Here is a 20,401-nt window from a genome sequence, read left to right as displayed (position 1 = left end):
CGTAAAACCAGTCCAGGTGTAAGGGTTGTGTAGTTCAGTCCCTGATAACAGACTATTTGGAAAATAGTCACTCCAGGAGACATTAAAGGGGACAGTAGAAAGTATTTAGAAATATCCTAAAAACATTCTTGAAGATGTGAAACATCCCTGCCATAGCCTTTGATAGGTCAATTCAGAGAAGGCTGATGTGGAAAGGTCCAAACGCATTGAGAGATGTTGGGAACATGCAGAGAGGCAGATGCAGTACTGGGGGAGTAAAACTGTAGAGATTGTAACAAGGTCAGCCAGGTGGACATCATAGAATATGAATTCTCTGATTGGGGCTGTTATTCTGGTCCAATCAGGGAGCCCTGGCTGGTAGAGATAAACAGGAGTGGGCACACAGCATTGCCCTTTGACGTGAAGGGCACTGCTTTGTCACTGGCCACTCGGGTGTTTTCCCAGTCAGGAGTTGGACCAGTGGCAGTGTGTGCCTGTGAAAGAAGAGAAAGAAGGAAGAAGGAGAAAGAGAAGAACAAGGAGGTGGAGGAAGGAGGTGAGAGCTTTGTGTTCTGAGCCTAGTGTTTGAGCTGACCTGGGGCCCACTCCCACTGCTGGTCTCTGGGACCCCGCCTGGGCCTGCCTCCACCACCGCAGCCTGGGAATCGCCTGAGGCCACTTCCCACAACTTCCACCACTGCTGTGACCTGTGGCCCACCTCCACCGCCGCTGCCTGGAACTCGCCTGGGAGTCCCTCCCCAACAGGTCTGCCTCCACTGCTGGGACAAAGGGCCAGCCTGGGATTCACCAGAGGCCTGCCTCAACTGCTGCCGCTGCCAGATGCCTGCCTCCACCACCGCTGCCTGGGAGTCCCTCCCCAACTGAGGGCCTGCCTGGGACTCGCCAGAGGCCTGCCTCAACTGCTGCTGTCGCCTGAGGCCTGCCTCCACCACTGCAGCCTGGGACTCCCCACAGCCTCCACCACTGCTGCGACCTGAGGCCCACCTCCACCACTGCTGCCCAGGACTTAATTTTGGGGCTGCCTGGGACTTGTCTTGGGGACCCTCCCCAACAGGCCTGCCCCTACCGGTAACCAAGGGCCTACCTGGGACTCGCCCGAAGCCTAACTCTGCCTCTGCCACTGCCGTTGCCTGAGGCCGGTTTCCACCGTCGCTGCCTGGGACTCTCCTCGGGTGACTGGCTTTGGGCACGACCCCAGGACTTCCGCCACTACTACAGCCTAAGGCCCACCTCCAGCAGCAGAATATGGCGAGCCCGAAGGTCGCAGGGCCCAGCCGGACCTACGCGGGGGTAGCTGCTGCCTTAGGCTTGGCTGCCCCAACCCTGGCCGCAACCGCATCCCCCCTTCAGGCACCTGACCAAACGCCTGGGGGTAAAGGCCTATCCCCATCCCAACATGACCGTCGAGGCCTGCAGTAAGGCCATGGCTGGTGTGGTCGGCCCACTGGCCATCGTCGCTGCGGCCCGCATGTACGGGAAGGCCGTATTCTTTCTTAAGACCGAGCAGGCAGTCCACCTGGCCGTGGAGAGGGGGCTCACTGTGGGCGGGACACATTTGCCCGTCGACCCTTTGGAGGTCACGGCCCAGAGAGTTGTAATCTCCAACGTCCCGCCCTTCACTGCCAGTGAGCTCCTTCTTCCCCACCTCAACACCTTGGGGGAGATCCGGTCAGGTGTTCAACTGCTCCTGCTCGGTCTTAAGGACCCCGCCCTCCGTCACGTATACTCCTTCCGACGCCAGGTGTTTATTTGCCTGGCCCGGGAGGAGGTCATGGAGGGCTCGTTCACTGTCCTCCACGAGGGCGCGCCTTCAGGACGGCAGACAGCGTGCAGTGCCACCTGTGCCGCGAGGTGGGGCATATTAGAAAAAACTGCCCCACCCAGAAGGCTGCCCAGCCCACACCAACGGCTGCAGGTGGTGCTGCCGCACCCACTCCCCCTCCCCCAAAGTCAACACCAAAAGCCCCAGCACCGGGGGCTAAGCCGGAGGCTCCCAATGCCTCAGCCTCTGGCAGGGAGGGGGGGTGAGCGTCCGACCGGACAGAAGGCGCTCAGGAAGACGCAACGCGTCAAGCCCGCCCACAGGGAGACCACCCTATCCCCATCCCCTTCCCCTCCACGTAGCCCACGACCTGCCCCGCCCCAGCACAACAATGCTCCTGCGGCCGTGCCAGCATCGCCCCGGCGCGGGAACCCTGACCCCCGAACCCCCAAACCCGTACCTGATCCCAGTCCCACCGACCCCGACCCCCACCTCGTTACAGGAACGCCTGGGGCTTCAACCACTCCTCCAGAAACCGAGCCCCGCCCCCACCCAGCCACCCCCTGGCACTAACCTGGGGGGAACCGCTGCTGCTCTATTTCCTGCAGTGACCGTGTCTCTGGGCCCCGGAGAGGAAACTGGGCCCCTGCCCCGCCCGCCATCACCTGATAAACCAGGGGTGGGGCAGGAAGTGACACAGCTGACCCTCCCCACCCTGGCTACGCCCCCTGCCTTCCCCCAGCCAATCGTATTCCAGGAAAGGCTGGGGGGGTTGGACCTCGGGCCCCATGACCACCAAGGCGGGCGGGGAGGGGAAGACCCATAAATTCCACCCTGTCTCTCTAGGGAAGAGGTGCTGGCCCTTGGAGGGGGGAGAAATCCTATCAGTGTGCTTCCCCTCTCCAGGGGATGAGCTGACGGTGTCTCCCCACTGTCCTGCACCATGGCCTGACCTGCCCAAACCCCCAGGGGCGACAGCCGGGCCTTCCACTGCCATAACTCCTCCAGCCCCTGGGGAGGATTTTAATAACAACACGGGCCATGGTGCAGATGACAGTCTTTTATTCACTGCTGGGTCGTCGAGCGGTGGAGGGGAGGAAGGTGTTATCCTCGCTCCTCCCTCCCAGACTGTTTTTCCGGGGGCCTTGGCCCTGGGGAAGGACCTTCTCCCTGAGGAGCCGGGCGTCCTGGAGAGGAGCGGGACTCCGAGTCTCTGCCGCCCGGCGACCTGAACTCGGGGCGTTCTGGGAAGAGGTGCGCCGAGGAAGGTACTGAAGGTGACCCTGGGGGTGGGGTCACTGGAGGTTTGAGGCCAGTTGGCGGTGCCGGTCCAGCCCCCATCCTCTCGGTGGGGGAGGGGTCGGTGACTGAAGGCGACCTCCCGGAGGAGGGTTCTGGATTGGTGGTGGACACCGGGGACGACGCGGAGTCCGTCTCCAGCGAGATGTTTGAGTCCCAGGTGCCCCCCACTGATCTCCCCCTCATCCCCCTCGAGGAACTCCAGGAATTTGTCGAGGAAACTCGGAGTCGCCAGGATAGAGCCCAACTGGCGCTCAACCGCTGGAGCTCCTTTGAAAGAGTGTACTGGTCGGCCCACGCTGCGCGCCAGGCGCCTGGGCTTGACATGAATGAGCGAAAGCGAGTCAGGAACTTCCTGGGAGCACTCCTGGTGAGGGCGAGGGACTTCTGTGCCCCTCTCTCGTCCTCCCAGTAAATATGTATATAGTTTAACTGTGTGTACTGGTGGTGGTTGCACTATACTTCCGACGTGGAGGCAACTATAGCCAGCCTCAACATCAACGGCAGCAGGGAGTCACAGCGCAGATTCCAGACCCTCTCGGTCCTTCGGGACGGGAGGTATGCGGTGTGCCTCCTGCAAGAAACCCACGCTACCCCGGGAGACGAAGCTACCTGGCTCCTGGAGTGGCGGGGGGGGGGGGGGGTCTACATGAGTCACCTCACCCGCAGATCTGGCGAGGTGGCTATCCTGTTGGCCCTGCATTTTCAGCCGGAGATCTTGGGGGTCAGGGAGCCAGTGCCAGGCCGTTTGCTTCACCTGACGGTTCGGCTGGGGGGGCGCGGTGCTTCACTTGGTGAACGTCTACGCTCCCCTGGCCGGGCCGAGGCAAGCGAGCTTCTTTGAAGAAGTGTCCGCTCATCTTGCTTCCATCGACGAGAACCAGTGCGTCGTCCTCGGGAGATTTTAACTGCGTCCTCGAGGGCAGGGACCACGGCGGTGCCCGCACGAGTTTGGCGTCGGGGAGGAGGTTGGGGCACTTGATCAAGTCCTTGGACCTGGTGGACGTCTGGCGGAATCTCCATCCTGACTCCATCGCCTTCACCTTCGTGAGGCCTGGGGTCGGAGCGTCCAGAATCGACCGCCTGTACGTTTCGCGGGACGTACGCCTCCTGTTTTCCGAAGGCCTCCACGCGGCAGGTGTCGTGCACGGACCATCACCTGGTGTGGGCGGAACTCCTTCCGTTTGGTGCCAGGTTGGGCTCCGCGTACTGGCACTTTAACAACCTGCTGTTGGAGGACGAGCGGTTCCGGGACTCGTTTCGTCGTTTCTGGGCCGGCTGGAGAAGGAAGCGGGGAAGCTTCCCCTCCCTGAGGCTATGGTGGGACGTGGGCAAGGCTCATGTCCGCGTCTTCTGTCAGGAGTACGTGAGGGGGTCGACAAAGAGGCGGAAATCCAGGATGGGGGAGTTGGAGAGGGAGATGCTCTACCTCGGTCAGCCCGACGCGGACCCGGCCCTGCGTGGGGTGTACGAAGAGAAGAAGGCCGCGCTCCGGGACCTGCAGCTCGTCGGGGCTCGGGGCGCGTACGTGAGGTCGCGGCTCCAGCTCCTCCAGGACCTGGACCGCGGCTCCCCCTTCTTCTACTCGCTTGGAAAAAAGGCGTGGCACCCGTCAGCAGCTCCTTGTGCTGCTGGCCGACGACGGGTCCCTCGTCTCGGATCCAGAAGGTATCAGGGCCCACGTCCGATCTTATTACGCGGCCCTGTTCTCTCCGGATCCGTCCAGTGAGGATGCTTGCAGAGTTCTGTGGGAGGACCTGCTGCAGCTCAGCCCGGAGGACGCCAGAAGGCTCAACGCTCCCGTCACCTTAGAGGAGCTGACCGGCGCTCTCGAGGGGCAAATCCCCGGGGCTGGACGGGCTGACTGTGGAGTTCTTCAGGGCGTTCTGGGACGTTCTGGGGAGCGACTACACACAGGTCCTGGGGGAGTGTCTAAATGCCGGAGAGCTGCCCCTTTCTTGGCGCAGGGCGGTCATCATCCTGCTGCCAAAGAAGGGGGACCTTCGTTCTTTGAAGAACTGGCGTCCGGTCTCCCTCCTCAGCACGGACTACAAAATCTTCGCCAGGGTGTTGTCTTCTTGCCTGGCTTCCGTGCTGGCCCACATGATTCACCCGGACCAGTCCTACACGGTCCCGGGCCGGAGGATACACAACAACGTCCATCTGGTCCGGGACCTGATCCATTTCTGTCGACGGGCTGGTCTGCCGAGCGCCTTCCTGTCTCTCGATCAGGAGAAGGCATTCGACAGGGTCGATCACTAGTACCTGCTCGGGACTCTGCGGGCATTCGGGTTCGGGACGCAGTTCGTCGCCCGGATCCGACTTTTGTACGCCGCCGCAGAGTGTCTGGTTAAAGTTAACGGGTCCCTGACGGCGCCCCTTCGCTTCGGGAGAGGAGTGCGTCAGGGCTGCCCCCTGTCCGGCCAGCTGTATTCCCTGTGCGTGGAGCCTTTCCTGCGCCTCTTGCGGAGGAGGTTGTCGGGGCTGGTTCTGCACGGCACGGGGGTGGTCCTTTCGGCCTACGCCGATGACGTGCTCCTCACTTTCACCGACCTGGGGAGGATGCGCGAGTGCCAGGCCGTGTACTCGGCGGCGTCTTCCGCCAGGATCGACTGAGCCAAATGTTCCGGGCTACTCGTGGGTCTGTGGCGGGTGGACTCCCTGCCAGAGGAGTTTCGGGGGTTCAGCTGGAGTACCACCCATCTCCTCTACCTGGGGGTCTACCTCAGCCCGACCGAGGAATCCTGGCCGGCCAACTGGCAGGAGCTGGAGGCCAAAGTCTCGGCTCGCCTAGGCCGCTGGACAGGACTGCTCCAAGTGCTATCTTATAGGAGCCAAGTACTGGTCATAAACCAGCTGGTGGCTGCCATGCTGTGGTATCGGCTGGTCACTCTGGTCCCTCCTCCTGGCTTTGTCGCAGACATCCAGAGAACGTTGGTCGACTTCTTCTGGGACAAAAAGATGCACTGGGTCGCTGCGCAGGTTCTGAGTCTCCCTATTGAGGGCGGTCAGTCGCTGGTGTGCGTCTGCACCCAGGTCGCGACCTTCCGCCTTCAGACCTTGCAGCGATACCTTTATGTCGAGCCTCCTCCTAGGTGGTGCGCCCTGGCGACGTATTTTTTCCACCAGGTGCGTAACCTCAACTACGACACGCAGTTCCTGTTCGTCGATCATGACGGTTTGGAGGTCGCCCTCAAGGTGCTGCCTGTCTTTTACCAGGACCTGATCACTGTCTGGAACATGGTCGAATCGCGTCGTGCCTACCCTCCGGCAGGAGTAGCGGCTGTCGTCAGGGAGCCGTTGCTCAGGAATCAGCACCTCCGTGCTCGTGGGTTCGAGTGGCTGTCGGAGGGGAGGGCCGTGGCGGCGAGGGTTACCAGGGTCGGGGACGTGCTGGGTGCCGGCGGCCTGGGCTGGACGTTGCCGCAAAATATAGCGAGCAGGGCAGCGGTAGACGTCCGGTACGTGGCCACCGGCATCCGACGCCTTAAAACGGCGGTGCTCGGACCCGACGTAGTGCACCAGTTGGAGGACGCTCAGGTGTGCGGTGGGATCCCGTCCGCGCTCACCCCTGCCCGGACGGAATTTCACATTGGCCCCAAGGTCCCGCACTTCCTGCGGGAGCCTGTGCCCCACAACCTGAGCCGCTTCTGAAATTTTAATTGTCACGTTCAAGGATGTTAAAAGGCGCGCCCTGTACAGACTGCTGCTGCACACCGTCCACCTCTTCTCCCTCATCCACCGCCCGGACACGCCCTGGCGTGCCCATCTGCCACCGGGCGGTGGGGATCCCCAGTGGAGGGCCCTCTACGCAGGAGTCCTCCCCCTTTCTCTCGTGGATCTGGGGTGGAGGGTGCTGCACGCAGCAGTCCCCTGCAACCACAGATTGCGGTGGTTCACGGACTCCCAGCCCAACTGCTTGTTCTGTGGTGCTGTGGAGTCTGTGGACCATGTGTATATTGGGTGTGGGCGTTTGCACTCCCTTTTTGATTTTTCTGAAAAACCTTCTCCTCTGTTTTTGGTTGCACTTCAGTCCCACACTCCTGATCTTTGGGCACCCGGTGCGGAGGAGGGAGGGCAGGTCTGAAGACCTCCTCGTGGGTCTGCTCCTAGGGCTGGCCAAACTGGCCATAAACAGGTCCAGGCAGCGGGCCGTGGAGGGGGTCGTTAGGGCCGACTGCTTGCCCCTCTTCCGCGGTTACGTTAGAGCCCGGGTGTCCTTGGAGAAGGAGCACGCGGTGTCCACTAACACCCTGGAGTTGTTCAGGGAGAGGTGGGCGCCGCAGGGAGTGGAGTGCATCATTTTCCCCCTCCAACTCTATTTTGATTTAGTCCCTGCCCTCCCCTTCACTGTTTTGATCACATAGCATTGCCCTTTGATGTGAAGGGCACTGCTTGTCACAGGCCACTCGGGTGTTTTCCAATCTTCCTGGTGGTGGAAATTAAATAAAGATTTGTGCACTTTGTGTCTCTCACTGTGTCTCACGAAAAGAGAAAAAAAAATAAGAGGGAAAATAAAACAAATAGGGGATAAGGGCACTGCTTGTCACTGGCCATTTGGGTGTTTTCCTATTTTTCCTGGTGGTGGAAATTGAATAAAGATTCGTACACCTTGTGTCTCTCACACCTATACGCGTGCGCGCGCACACACACACACACACACACACACACACACACACACACACACACACACACACACACACACACACACACACACACACACACACAAAAAAAATAAACAGGAGAATTGCCCTTTGACGTGAAGGGGAAAAAAAAAACCAAAACAAAAAGCAGCATTTTTTTGACACTGGCCACTCAGGTGTTTTCCCGGTCAGGAATTGGACCAGTGGCAGTGTGTGCCTAAAAAAAAAACTAAGGATAGCTGGTCGTGTCGTTTCGTGGCTAGTTGGTGTTCATGGATGGGGATCGTTAGCTGTCTTCCTGTTTGTCCTATGTAGTGTTTTGTGCAGTCCTTGCATGGGATTTTGTACACCATGGTAACTAACCATTAACAGAATAGTCCATGTTTGCATTTGCTGAGTATTGATATGAATTTCTGACTACTTTTAAAGGAGTATAATTCCACTAAGCCTAAACACTGTTCTATTGAAAAGTAATTTTATATTTCTGAAAGAAGAATATATTACAAATTTAACATTCAATAGTTTGAAAAACTAATAGCAATTTATACCAAATTTGTAGCGTTACAGATATTTGTCAACATGAAGTTTGTTTTTCAGTTATTACACGTATCTTTTTTGAAGTAGCTTTAATAATCTTAGCATCTGACAAAATGATTGTTGAGGTCACTAACTTTGACATGTTAAAATTAGTACTGAAGTACTGTAGCTTGTGCAGTTAGTTCTCAGGTTAGTCGCATCAGTTTGGAGGACAGTTCTTGATGTTTACTGTGCCCACTGAGTGGAAGTAGACATTTCAGCAAAAGCAATTGAAAAATAATTTGTAACAGTATTTTTATTCACTAATCATTCTGTGCTTGGTACTGCAACCTCTATATTTAGGTTGATTTATCTTGTAACAATAGTATTTTTAACAGTTTACACGTACATGTCTAAATGTGGAGACATTGCTTAAAATCAGACATATTTGATAGCTGTTGTCATTGATGCTTAATAAAATACTTGCTGCTTGTAGTATATGCGTTCCTTCTTTAAATGAATATAAATTTGGGTTCTTAAGGAGACGTGTTGATCAACTTCGCAAATTGATTTTTGAATGGTCTGATAATTCAGGGTGAAAAGCTGTTTTTGTGCCAGAAAAGAACAGGGAGCACCCTACCCTCCTGCACTTGCAGCATGTTACAACATGGAGACCGATTGCAGAACTGATATTTGCAACACGGTAAAATTAAAACCTTCAAAGACTCTCAAGATTGACAACCGATGATTTCCAACCAGCCTTTTTAAATAACCAGTCCCAGACTCTGCATAATCAATTGTAGATGCCTGTTTGTATCTTAAAGCAAGAACTGCAAATCTATTAACAATACAGTAAATTTAGCAGGTAAAATTAAACCACAAAGTAATCTAACTGGGCTATGCTTTACCCTAAAAAGCTTTTGCTTTTAGCTATGCAGGAGTTCCTCAGGGTTGTGTCCTAGCCCAAATGATCTGCAGCTCTTTATCAATGATCTTCTCTCCATCGTAAGGTCAGGATTGGGGATGTTTTCCGATTGATTGATGGATTGTGCAGTGTTCCACATCATTTGTGACTCCTCAAATGCCGAAGCAGTCTATGTTCAAATACACGAAGATCTGAGACAGTATCCAAACTTGGGATGACAAATGGCAAGCAGCATTCACATTACTCAAATGCTGAACAATCTAATTACCCCTCCTTGATGTACAATGTTAATGCCCTCCCGGATAACTCCTAGGATGTTGATAGTGGGGCTAATCATTAACAAACTCAACTGGACTAGTCACGTAAACACAACGGCTACAACGGCAGGTCAGAAGCTAGGAATGCTGCATTAAGTCACTCCCCTCCTGCTTTCCCAAAGCTTGCTTGCCAGTTATAAGGCATACATCAGGAAATATGATGAAATACTCCCCTATTTCCTGGATAGGTGTGGCTCCAACAACAATTACACTTGACACCATCCAGAACAAAACAGCCCCCTGATTGGTATCATGTTCACAAGTATCCACTCTCTCCACACTGACACTCGGAGAAGGAACAGCTTGTACTACTGACAAGATGTATTCACCATAAAGAGCCTGAGACTGCACATTCTAAACTCAAGCTCACTTCCATCCAGAAGAATGAGAACATCACGACCTGCAAGTTTCCCTCCAAGCCACTCGCCATCCTGATTTGGAAATGTATTGCTGTGCCTTCAGTCAAAATCCTGGAAGGCTCTTTCTAAGGACATTGTGGGCCAACCTACAGCAGCTCGAGAAGGCAGCTCACCACACCTCCTTGAGGGCAACTGAATCAGCCACTGATGCTCATATCCCACAAGAGAAATTAAAGAAAAGGGGTTACATGCTATATTAGACCTAGTATTGTGCAATGAAATAGGAGTAATTAATGATCTCTCAGTGAATGCACCCCTAGGTAGCAGTAACGATAATATAATTGCAAAATGCAATCAGTTTTACAGAAAGAGGGATTCCAAAACTGTTCTGTAAGTTTATAGTTATGGGTTAAGTGTGAAAGTGCTGAATTTGAGAAAGACTAATTACAACGTTATTTGCAGGAACTAGAGAAATTAGTTTGGGTGTGGCTGTTTGAGGGTAAAACTACATCTGATATGGGAGTCTTTTAAAGGCCATCAGAGTTCAGGACCAACATGTTCCCGTCATTATGAAAGATAAGGATGGCAAGATTCAGGAACCCTGGGTGACGAGAGATCTTGAATGTTTAGTCAAAAAGCAAAAAGGAGGCAAGTTGAATTTTAGGAAACTGAAATTAGACAAGACCCTTGAGGAATATAAAGGAAGTAGGAAAGAAGTTAAGCAAAGAGTGCTAAAAGGGGCTTGAAATGTCCTTGGCAAGTAGGATTAAGGAGAATCCCAAGGCATTTTATATGTACATTAGGAGTAAGAGGGTAGTTAGGGCAAGACTAGGTTCATCAAGGACAATGAAGAAATTTATGGATGGAAGCAGAGGAAGTAGATGAGGTCCTTAATAAAGCATTTGCATCAGGATTCACAAAGGAAGAGAATATTGATGGCAAGATTAGGAAGGGGTATGTTGATATTGTGGATAAGTTGATATTAAGAAGGTAGAAGGTGTTGGGTATCTTGCAAAACATTAAGGTAGATAATGCCCCAGGGCCTGATTGGATCTATCCCAGGATACTGAGGAAAAGGAATAGATTGCTTGAGATCTTCATATCTTCTTTAGCCACAAGCAAGGTTCCAGAAGACTGGAGGAAGGGCAAAGGGGATAATCCAGGAAACTATAGGTTTGTGAGTTTTACATCAGTGGTAGGGGAATTACTGGAGAAGATTCTTTGGTACAGGATTTATTCACATTTGGAAAAGAATTAACTTACTAGGGATAGTCAGCAAGGCTTTATGTAGGAAAAGTCCTAGCTCACCAACTTTATTGAGTTTTTTGAGGAAATGATGAAATTGATTGAGGGTAGGGTAGGGCAGTGGATGCTGCTGTCTACATTAACCTTTTAAAAAATTTACTAAAGACAAGGTCCCTCATGGTAGGCATGTGCAGAAGATTAAATCAAATGGGATCCATGGTGAGTTGGTAGGTTGGATACAGAATTGGCAGAGGGTAGTTGTCAAAGGCTTTGGCAAAGGGTCAGTTAGACTCGAAATGTCAGCTCTTTTCTTTCCTTACAGATGCTGCCAGACTTGCTGAGATTTTCCAGCATTTTCTCTTTTTTTGCTTTCAGATTTCCCCCATCCGCAGTAATTTGCTTTTATCCAGTTGTGGAGGGATGTTATTCTGACTGGAGGTCTGTGAGCAGTGGTGTTCTGCAGGGACCTCTGTTGTTTGCAATATATGTAAATGATTTGGGTGAAAAGGTAGGTGGTTCTGATTAGTAAGTGTACAAATGGCATGAGAATTGGTGGAGTTGTGCATCGTCAAAGGATACAGCAGGATATAGACTTGTTGAAAAGTTGGGTAGAGAAATGACAAATGGAGTTTAGTCTGGACAAGTATGAGGTGATCCATTTTGGAATGTCAAGAGGAGATTACACAGTTAATGGTAGTCCCTGAAGGAGCATTGATGTACAGAAGGTCCTTGGGGTTCAAGTCCATTGTTCCCTGAAGGTGGCAACACAAATGGATCAGGTGGTAAAGAAGGCGTATGGCATGCTTGTGGCATTTACTACAAAAGTTAACAAGTTATGTTGCAGCTATATGAAACATCTGTTATGGAATATTGTGTACAGTTGTGGTCGTCATACATTAGGAAGGATGTGAAAGCTTTGGAAAGGTTGCAAAAGAGGTTTACCAAGATGTTACCTGCAATGGAGTGTAATAGCTATTAAGGAGAGGTTGGACAAACTTGGATTGTTTTTGCTAGAAGATTGGGGGGGGGGGGGGGGGAGGGGCGGTGCAGGGGGTGACGTGGTAGAATTATATAAAATTATAAGTGGCATGGATAAGGTGGATTGTCAAATCTTCTTCTTCTTATGGCATAAATGTGTCATAGAAGAGGGCATTGGTTTAAGGTGAGATGAGGAAATTATAAAGGAGGTGTTCAAGGCAAGTTTTACACAGAGGGTGGTAGGTATCTGGAACATACTGCCAGGGAAAGCGGTAGAAGCAGATACAACAGCAATGTTTAAGAGACATTTAAACAGGCACATGAACAAGCAGGGAACAGATTTGATTTGAGTTGATTTGATATATTATTGTCACGTGTACCAAGGCATACTGAAAAGTGTTGCCTTATGTGCTTTGCTGGCAGATTGTACAATACCTGATCCCTGATCCCTGATTAAGGGCTTTTTCCCGAAATGTCAATTTTACTGCTCCTCGGATGCTGCCTGAACTGCTGTGCTTTTCCAGCACTACTCTAATCTGGACTCTGGTTTCCAGCATCTGCAGTCATTGTTTTTATCCCGTACTATACAAGTGCATCAGGGTAACAGAAGAGAGTGTGGGATACAATGTTCCAGCTGCGAAGAAGAGAGATATGGACTGTGGAAAAGCAAATGGGAATAGCATTATGGTTGGCACAGACGTGGAGGGCTGAAGGGCCTGTTCCTGTGCCATACTGTTATATGATGTCAAGAGCTATCACTCTCACCTCACCATTGGAATTCTGCTGTTTCTTCTGTGTTTCAACCAAGTCTGCAATGATGTCAGGAGCTGATTGGCTCTGACAGAACCCAAACTGGGTGTCACTGAGCAGGTTATCACTAAGCAGGTGTTGCTTGACAGCACTGCTGATGGCACCTTCAATCACTTTACTGTTGATCAAGAGAAGATTGAAAGGGAATAATTAGACAAGTTGGTTTTATCCTGCTTTTTGCATACAGGACATGCCTGGGCAATTTTTCATTGTTGCAGTGATGTAGCTGTACTGTAATAGCCTGGCTGGAGGAGTGCCAAATTCTGGAGCACAAGTTTTCAACATTATCGTGGTTAGCACTGCTGCGTCACAGCACCAGGGTTCCAGGTTCAATTTCAGCCTCGGGCAACTGTCTGTGTGGAGTTTGCACATTCTCCCTGTGTCTGTGTGGGTTTCCTTCGGGTGCTCCGGTTTCCTCCCACAGTTTAAAGATGTGCGGGTCAGATAAATTGGCCATGCTTAAATTGCCCGAGCGTTAGGTGCATTAGTCAGAGGGAAATGGGTCTGGTTGGGTTACTCTTCTGTGGGTCAGTGTGGACTGGTTGGGCCGAAAGGCCTGTTTCCACACGGTAGGGGAATCTAGTCTAATCTAATCACCGGAATGTTGTCAAGCCCATTGCCTTTGCAGTATCCAGTGACTTCAACCGTGTCTTGACATTATGCAGAGTGAATCAAATTGGCTGAAGACTGTTATCTATGATGCTGGAGACAATTAGAGGAGGCCAACATGGATCATCCATTTGGCACTTCTGGCTGAAGATTGCTGCGAATGCCTCAGCATTTTCCTTTGCACTGTTGTGTTTGACTCTTCCATCATTGAGGATAGGGATTTTTCAAAGTGCCCTCCTCTAGTGATTTGTTTAAATGTCCATCACTATTCGTAAAGAGATATGGCAAGGCTGCAGAGTTTAGTTCTGATTCACTGGTTGTGGAATTGCTCAGCTCTATCGATTACTTGCTGCTTATGCTGTTTGGCATGCACGTCATCTTGTTTGGGAGATTCATCATGTTGATACCTCATTTTTACATATGCCCAGTGCTGCTCCTGGCATGCCCTCCTGCACTGTTCATTGAACCAGGATTGATCCCCAGTTTGATGATGATAGTTGATTTGGGGATATGCCAGACCCTGAGATTGCAAATTGTTTGTAGGTTGACTCTGCTGCTTTGATGGCCCACTCTTTCTCCAAGGACCAATAATAGTGACCATGACAGCAAACCATGTCAACCTGGTCCAAGGTTGCCCCCTGGATCAGTTCAGTCTCAGTTGGCTGGAGAGACATGTTGCATGTCAGAAGGACGTCAATGATCATCTCCATTCTGCCAGTGTAAGTGCCTTCATCCTCTCTCCAATCCCTCATATATCGAGTACTAAACCCACTTCCCACCAACACTTACTCTACGACTCTCACTGTTACCTGCAACATCTTCCCTCACCCATTCTCATCCACCCTGAACCTCTGACAGCACCAACTCTGCACACCCTCTACAATGCCTCCTCACTCACTCATTAAACTTCTCACTTGCACCAAAAATAATATATTTCTTAATACCAGCCTCTCTCTCATTGCAGGAGGAAAGCAGCCCAGTAAGACGGAAAGACTTTAGGTGGATGGTGGGCAGCCTGACATTTGGGTCCTCAACCCCTTTTGAGGAAAGGATCCTGACTCTGACCATTCTGCACAGCTAACTGGCCAAGTCCAAGCTCCTGGCCTGTTTTTGGAGGGTGCTGTTAATGATGCAGCCTGGTCCAATCCATTAGCTGGGCGTATGTCCCTGAATGTGCAGTGTACTTTCTGGGGCATGGCAATGATAGTTACCATTCAGCCTCAAAGTGCAGCTTTGAAGTACACAGATCTGAGAGGTGCCATGTGGGTTCTTAGAAGTTGAATTTGTCAGATGCCAATGCCTACATTGGGGTGCATGTGACCATACCTACAGAGTATGCCCTGAGATGTTGGGGTCCAGTATCCAATGTGGGTAGTCCTTTAATAAGAATTGGAGCTGAAAGCATGAGGTACCACATCTATGTCTCAATATCCAGTTTACTCATGATGGGTGGTACAATAGAAAGCTGTATGTTGTAGTTCTGTTCGCCAAGCTGGGAATTTGTGTTGCAGATGTTTCGTCCCCTGTCTAGGTGACATCCACAGTGCTTGGGAGCCTCCTGTGAAGCGTTTCTGTGATGTTTCCTCTGGCATTTATAGTAGTTTGTCTCTGCCGCTTCCGGTTGTCAGTTCCAGCCGTTCTGAACTGACAGCCAGACTACTATGACCACTAGGACTCATAACAGCACACAAACCAACAGCCACTCTCAGACAACATCTCACCAGGACAAATGAACCGATACCCAGCATGAGCAAAACCAACGTAGTGTACAAAATCCCATGCAAGGACTGCACAAAACATTACATAGGACAAACAGGAAGATAGCTAACGATCCGTATCCATAAACACCAATGAGCCACGAAATGACACGACCAGCTATCCTCAGTGGCCACACACGCAGATGACAAGCAAGATGAGTTTGACTGGGACAACACTACTATTATATGACAAGCCAAACAGAGAACAGCCAGGGAATTCCTAGAGGCATGGCACTCATCCACAGATTCTATCAACAAGCACATCGATCTGGACCCAATATACCGGCCACTGCAGTGGACGGATGGAACTGACAACTGGAAGTGGCAGAGACAAACCACTATAAATGCTGGAGGGAACAACACAGAAGCGCTTCACAGGAGGCTCCCAAGCACTGAAGATGTCAGCTAGACAGGGGACGAAACGTCTGCAACACAAATTTCCAGCTCGGCAAACAGAATCACAACAACGAGCACACAAGCTACAAATCTTCTCACAAACTTAGAAAGCTGCATATTAATGATCAAGACATGCAGTTAATAAGGTTGTTACCATGCATTATTCCCTAAATAGACAACTTCCTGTGACCTAGTGAGAGTTTCCACTGTTCAGAATAGTCACTGGATTTTTCGCACTATCCTGCCACAATTCTTGCCATAGTGCACACCATTCAGGAGCCTATAAGAAGACCATCACAGCAAGCCAAATAAGATACACATTATATACTACAACTCAACCCAACATAATAATAACCAATTATTTCACAGGTATTTTAAGATTTGTAGATGAATCAACAATTGTTTTGACAATTCTGAATGAATTTGACCTCTCATAAAGAACAAAAAAAACATTGCATTATAACAATTTCTGTTGTCTCAAAAGAGAACAAATAAAGTGATCGATTTCAGCAGAGATAAATGTGTTTCCAATGTCCTCGAGAACAAAAAATTATTTATACACCAGGAAAACTATAAGAACAGACGCATATAATTACTGCCAACAAAATGATAAACATCTCATTCCCAGCAATATTTTCCTTTGCACTTGAGTCCATGGTCACAAACTGCATCGGTGATAGACCATGGTCATTCATAAGAATCTGGAAACCAGGACTCAATTCAGGTGTAATGGCTCAAATATTATAAAGTTTTGGATGGTGCCTTATCAGAGTGTGAACATCTTTGCACAGTTGCATGTCAACCGAAGGAGGAATCACGTTAGAACAAATGACAAGAATATCTATGAAATAACTTTTCAAAGGTCAGCATCTCATCACCAATCACCATTTATTTACAGAAGCATAGCCTTTGACTGTAGCACTGCCTCTTATTGAATCAGGTATTCCAACTCCATCTCCTTGACATTCAACCTTTTATATACAGGCAGGAGGCTGGAAGAACACAGCAAGCCAGGTAGGATCAGTAGGTAGAGGAGTCGACATTTCACACGTAACCCTTCTTCAGGACTGGGGGTGCTCCCTGTTTGGACCAGATTAACAGCCCAATCAGGGAGCTTGTATTCTATGAGGTCTAGCTGGCTGACCTTGTTACAATCACGATATCCCTCCCCTTCTAGGTCCACAGACACAAGGTGATCCAATTCCTTAGAGAGCCTCCTGGGGTACTTAAACACTGGGTCAGGTTCCTCCAACTCATCTGATGAACGGAAGCACATTTCATGCATTTGGAGTGCTTCGGTAGAATTTCACTCCCTTCTTTCGGAAGTAGAAGCATCAAGGCAGCTACTTCCATCATGTCCATCTCTGATTCAGAGGGCTCAACAATGTTTGATGGAGAGGATGAATCATTGGGTCCCTGAAGTATTTCTGAAAGCTCCAAGGTGCAGGGCAAGATTTACTCCCATACATCTGTGAATATCGAGTTTTCAAATGGCCTACATACTTATTCAGGACCATTGCACATACCCAAACTTTATAAGTCACTGGTCCTGATCCCATGTCGATCATGCCTCTTACCCATGCAAGGCCAAACTTGTACCAAACTTTGTCCCCTGTATCGAACAGTTGATGGAACCTTGGGTTTGGCATTGGATTTCCTGATGCTGTTTCAAATCCTGCTCCTCCACAACAGTCTGGGAAGATTAGATTTAATCTGGTGTGGAGACTTCTACCCATTAGCAACACTGCTGGAGCTATCTCTGTAGTTGCATGTGGGATGGTTCGATAATCAAACAAGCTTGGTATCATATTGACTCCCCATTGCAATATGCCATCTTCTACTGTGAACTGATTTCCCAGGGTCTAAAATGGTTTTAATTCTATCCGTGATGGCTATTTGGTTTCCCCCATTAATACCAATTGTTTCAGGTTTGGAAAGGACTGTATCTTTTTGTGTTCAATGCCTGATATTGTTAGCTGTGACCAGTAGTGTGTCCTGAAATTACAATGTCATGACTGACTCTTTCATTGGGGCTACCACAGATGATGTATTTACTAACTGAAGGCAGCTTGATGCAACTTGGCCTTCCAGATGATGATCCAATTTGCAATTATAAACCTAATATTCGAGGCAACTGCTGAATACAGCCTGAAGCTTTGGATGACACTGCCTTGACCTCTTTAAGCAGACCTTGTAGGGGTTTGGAGACCATAATTATCACAAATTTGTGCCAATAATGGTTTTGATGGAACTTTCTGACTCCAAACATGATCACCATCCTTTTTCTATTTGGGCATATTTGTGTTCTGCATGAGCCAAAGTCCTGGATGCATTAGCTGTTGGACTTTCCACTCCAGTGGCCACCTACAAGCTAATACCACCTAATGCCATATGGGCAGGTATTTCCAGTGTTCTGAGTTCTGCCTCTACTTTGGCCTGTAAGGCAAATGGCACTGGATGAGTCTTGCAGAATCACAGATTGCTTTCTGGCCAACGTGCAAAATCACTTTGGCTCTTCTGATAGTCCCCAGACCTTCCTGGAAAACCTCCGGATATTCAAGTAGAACTTCACTCTGGCAGCTATTTTTTAATCAAAAAATGCTTAACTAATCTACATAAATCTCTCGCAACCAATTTTGCCCCAACAACTTTTGGCTGAGACTTCTACTACAATCACCAGTAAACAAACCAGCTGCCATTTATAAGAGACTGGAACAGAGGTTGTAGCCTTAATCTGCAAAGATTCCACGGTATAGATTCTCAACTTAGTTGACGTTTTGTGCAAATATAAGGGCTGGAGTCCAAAGTGGATTTTATTAAAAACTGGTTATTGGATCACTGATATGGCCACACTGGTCATATGAACTAGATGGCCATTTAACCAGACATTTGTCATGACTAGTTCTGATTTGGATTTTGCTAAGCAATTTGCCTGTTCCAAATCAGATACAGGTGGAGCTTCCAGGGTCTGAACTCTCCATGACACCCTCCTGTGAGTTAACTTACTCCACTTAAGCCAAGAGGGCTGTTTTGCTCTCCTGAATCCACATATCAAAAACAATTATAATGACTTACCGGGTAGGTTCCTGAAGAAAGTTATAACTTTTTGGTCGAAACTTGGTTTTGTTTTGAGGTTTTACCGTGGGCTGGCCTAGAGTTACTCTTATCAGGGTATTTCCGGAGTGAGACTTCGCAGTTATCTGCACTGAAGTGGTGTTCCCCAAGCTCAGGTGAACTGGCAAGGATGCTTATTTCACTTGGTATACCTTGCAACTCAATTGCTCTACTTGCCACAATTTCCAATGACAGTTCAGTTGAGCTTCAATCAGTTGATGATTTTGCATAGTCACAGCATTAATCCTGCATACCAGATGGTCGCTAAACATCTCATTAAGGGTTAAACCTAATGTTCTTGCTTCAACCAGTCATCTTAACTGTAGTTAAAAACCCTTATTTGAATTCTGCTGGTTCTCAAATTGCTGAATAAGAATGATAAAATCTCAGAATTGGAGTTGGGATTGAAGTCATAATATTCCTTAACTATATCAATCAATTCTTGAAAAGGTTTTAGTGTCTAGTGCCTCAGGAAAAGTTAGGCTGCTAATGACAGAAAAAGCTTCAACTCAACAGGCTTTCAGGAGAACTATGTTTTTTCATCTGCCACAATATCATTTGCTCTAAACATATGATGCAATCTTTCCGCAGACTGAGCCCTGTCCTCGATGGAATGAGTCAAGTCCCCAAACAGAGGCACAATGTAAGAAAATGCTTGCCCTCATCTTCAAAATGACAGCTGAAGTGAGAATCTTCAGGATTGTGCTTTATCACTGAAATAAATCTTCAGAGGCCAGCATCCTATCATCAATCACCTCTATTTATAAGTGCTTAGCCCTTGACAACAGTACAGCCTCTCAATGAGTCAGGAATTCCAGCTCAACATCTCTAATAGTTACACTCCTACTAGGGCTCTCTGATTGGACCAGATTAACAGCCCCAATCGGGGAACTCATATTCTATGCGGTTCAATCACTACAATCTGATTTCAAAATGTCTACCCTGGCCCAGTGATGCACCTTAGAACCAGAATTTGTGTTGTTATTGGGGTCTCTTGAGATCAGATACAAATGACATTTTGGAAGTGTCTTTCAAATCCACATATTCTGTGCTCTGCACCTGGTTATTCACACTGGCTTTGGAGGAGATGGAGAATTGTTAACTGTTCCAACACTGGTCCAACTGGTTTCTGAGCAAAGGTTTAATCAATAAATTGGCTTGTTTTTGTGTTTTATTTAAAGTTAAATGGCAAGAATTTGGCCAGTAAAAAGAGGGCTGAAGGTAAATCAGGAACTGCTAGAAATTATGAAGACCCTAACCTCACCCTCCTTTGAGTACTTGCTGTCTCCTCAGTGTCTCTGTTGCTGTTGTTTCTTGATTTTCCACCAAATCCTTTCTGAGATGATTAAAAATCATGTGTAAGTCATCCTGAGGCGAAGAGCCACAAACTGCTTCTCAACAGCTTTTATAGCACTGAGCTTGGAAGGGCGTTGCATTATTTAAGCAGGTGTGGTTGCCAGTTACCACATACCTATCTGCTTCAAAGATCTAAATCAGTTGATTAAATTTAAAACTGGTCATTGTTACAAAAGAGGAATTTAATAAAAGTTTAAAGCCTACTTTTAGAGTTGGCTCCTAGGTGGCCATTAAGTGATCACTGACAAGCATTAATTGGTGACAAGTTGTGATGGTCCCTCATGTACCTTCTCATCCAGCAATTAATTGCTGAGG

Source organism: Hemiscyllium ocellatum, chromosome 5 (genome assembly GCF_020745735.1).
Source record: "Hemiscyllium ocellatum isolate sHemOce1 chromosome 5, sHemOce1.pat.X.cur, whole genome shotgun sequence".
NCBI lineage: Eukaryota > Metazoa > Chordata > Chondrichthyes > Orectolobiformes > Hemiscylliidae > Hemiscyllium > Hemiscyllium ocellatum.
This window is presented reverse-complemented; position numbering follows the sequence as displayed.